Source organism: Rhinolophus sinicus, chromosome 5 (genome assembly GCF_057876585.1).
Source record: "Rhinolophus sinicus isolate RSI-liver-muscle chromosome 5, RSI-T2T, whole genome shotgun sequence".
Classification (NCBI taxonomy): Eukaryota; Metazoa; Chordata; class Mammalia; order Chiroptera; family Rhinolophidae; genus Rhinolophus; species Rhinolophus sinicus.
The window spans coordinates 16,792,479-16,795,958 of record NC_142505.1 but is presented as its reverse complement, the minus strand read 5'-3'; positions in this window follow the sequence as shown (position 1 = coordinate 16,795,958).

Here is a 3,480-nt window from a genome sequence, read left to right as displayed (position 1 = left end):
TGAGGTACATATCAAAAAGGAAATTTGAGTGACATGTGGAAGGCTTCTCTAATGCATAATAGAACCATATGTAAGTGTAACTCAGATGTGAGTGAAACTACCCTGACTTTTGATAGATACAGTCCTGGCTATGAATTTCTCTACCCATTTTTTTTAGTTGCAAACCATTAATTTGCAGAAGAATGAAATTGGACCGCTACCTTATACCACTCACAAAAATTAACTTGAGATGGACTAACGACTTAAACATAAGATCTGAAACCATAAAATTCCTAGAAGAAAATATAGGGGAAAACCTCCTTGACATTGGTCTTGACAATGATTTCTTGGACATGACAGCAAAAGCAGAAGCAATGAAAGCAAAAATAAATAACAAGTGGGATGACATCAAACTAAAACTGCTTCTGCACAGCAAAAGGTACAATCGACAAAATGTAACAACCATCTACAGAATGGGAGAAAATATTTGCAAATCATTTTTCTGATAAGGAGTTAATATCCAAAATATGTAAGAAACTCATACAACTCAACAGCAAAACCCCGAACAATATGATTATGACATGTCAGGGGATCTGAATAGACAATTTTCCAAAGAATACATACAAATGGCCAACAGACACACAAAAAAATGCTCAACATCACTAATCATCAGAAAAATGCAAATTACAACAACAAGGAGATGTTACCTCACACCTGTTATGATGGCTATTATAAAAAAGACAAGAGATAACAAGTATTGGTGAGGATATGAAGAAAAGGGAACCCTGTGCACTGTTGGTGGGAATGTAAATTGGTATAGTCATTATGGAAAACAGTACAGAGGTTTCTAAAAAAGTTAAAAGTAGAATTATCATATGATCCAGCAATTCCTCTTCAGGGTATATATCCAAAGGAAATGAATACAGGAGCTTAGAGAGATATCTGCACTCCCATGTTTATTGCAGCATTATTACAGTAGCTGCAATGAACTGTACATATTACAGTAAGATATGAAAACAATGTAAGTGACCTTGACTAGATGAATGGATAAAGAACCATATATATATATATATATATATATATATATATATATATATATATATATATATAATGGAATATAACTCAGCCATGAGAAAGAAGAAAATCTTTCCATTTCCAACAACATGGATGAACCTGAGAGCTTTATGCTAAATGAAATAAGTTAGACAGAGAAAGACAAATATCTATGATATCACTTATATGTGGAATCTTAAAAAGGCAGTATAGGTAATGAAAATGAGGTTTCTTAGGCTATACAAAGCACAGCTCTGCAGCTTTGATACCTAATGGTAGACTTCACCTTGAGTCTGAGCAGAAGCAAGCTTCCTTCTTGTCCTACATGCTAGTGGGTTTTTTTTTCTTCCCACTGTGCCCGAAACATTTAGAGGATCTTGGGCCTTAAGGGTCTCTGTTCCAACTCTGTGCCTTGTACAAGTCTTGTCTCCTATCCTCCTTGGACAGTTTAAAAACAGCCTCCAGATTATTATTGGGTCTAATTCTCCCCATTCCTAGAGTTACTGCAGTATCAACCCTCCTCCTGGAGAAGAGGCCTATTCTAGAAACCCACCTTAACTGAGCTCCACTCAGTGGGATTGTATGCTCTGCTCTGGGCTTCACCTGGGAGAGGCACAGAACGATATAGGAGGGGCTTTTAAATTTCAACCTTTCCATTTTCTTTCCAGTCTTAGCATTTATAAGTGAAATGGAGTAGAACAAACGCCTAATTCCTTATTTTACAAGTAATGCAGACCCCTTTCTCACTGGAAGCCCAAAGTAGCTACAGTTTAGCTATTACTTAACAACTTTCTCACCCTTCTGTCTGCTGGAAGCAGGATGAGAAGAAGGAGGTTGGATGGGTAAGCCGAGATCACACCGCGAGGGCCCACAGAGGACATGCTATGTGAAGGAGTTTAGATTCATATTTCCCACTGCAGTGATATATGACAACCTCCAGTTTTATCTTTTGGTAAAACATTCTCAGATCTTCCAGTGCTGACTTTAATGATTTCATTGTAATTTTATCTAAATATATACAACTGTAAAACCAGGCTTAGTGTCATTATATTTATAGGTCTTACGTAATAATGAAACGAAAGCAAATTTATAAATTGTATTCAAATAAAACTGCAAACTAAACCAAAAATAAAATAAAAAAACAATTCAGTGTGTCAGATCAAGTTGTTTTGGGAAAGCAAAACTGCCACTCTCAATGGGACAGTGATACTGCTCTCATGTAGAGTGTTTTGAGTTTGACCTACTTATATGTCAGAAATGATTCAACCGTTCACCATTTTCTCTATTTAAACACGACATAACCTTAATTTAGGCAGTAATGTGAAGTATTTCAACCTTTATTCGGCCCCAAGGCATCATTTATTCAGTGTTTGTCTCTGGACTTTCCCTCATTAGCTTGGGAAAATTAAAATAGTACTACCTGGAGGCCATGTAGTCGGCAGTGAATACAAATTGGACACTAAAATTTCGGGATGGTATTTGGTTTTAAAGTGGAAATCCAGATGATCCAAAAGATAATTAGATTAAAAAATGTAAATATCATTGAAATGAAAAGAGGAAAAATATTCTAATAGAGATTTTTGAAGTCCTACCTTAATATATCTGAAGACCTTCATAGTCTCCAGCTGGGAACTCAACGATTACTCTAAAGATGAGTCAGATATTTGTCACTTCAAGTGACGAACTGGAAGATCACCAGGGGAGGGGAACAGACTGAAGGAGGAGAGAGTCTGAGACAAGACATCCTAAACACCAACAGCGACTACACTCAGGTTGGCAGAGGATGGATGGGGAATATGGAGGCTATGGCCACGGATATGGTGGTGGTCCGCCCAGATCCTCTTGCTAGGCCAGTGCAGCTACTGGGAATGTCTGGTCTTCCTGGCTCACATCTGTGTCCTGGGAATTGCCCTCAGTGACAGCGAACTGCTTTGCCCAGAGTTACACCCCTTCCTAGGGACCACAGATGCCTGATGTCCCAGATTGATGACTTTATATCTGCATATCAGCCAGTCATTAGCTGTGAGTGGTCTGGTAGAGAAGAAAGATAAAGGAGACAAAGAAAAAGACAAAGAAACAACAGCAGGAGAGGGGGTATGCCAGAAGCCACCTTAATCTGCTTTGCACCACCCCCACTCCACTGAAAATGATCTGTCAAGGTCACCTATGGCCTCCGTGTCATCGAATTCCAGGACAACCTTTAGTACTCACCATCTAAGAGTTAAGTGCTCCTGGATTCTTGAAACTCTCCTATCTCAGGTTCCCTTAGGTTTTCAGTGACAATTCACAACCACCTCAAATCAAACAAAGAAAATTATCTCACAATACAGGAAGCATTTCCAGGGCTAGCTAAGCTCCAGCCTTCAGGGCTGGTTGATTGATCAACTTAACAATGTCTTCAGGAACACAGCTCTGTCCAGAGCCCCGTGTAGGACCAGCTGAGGCCTC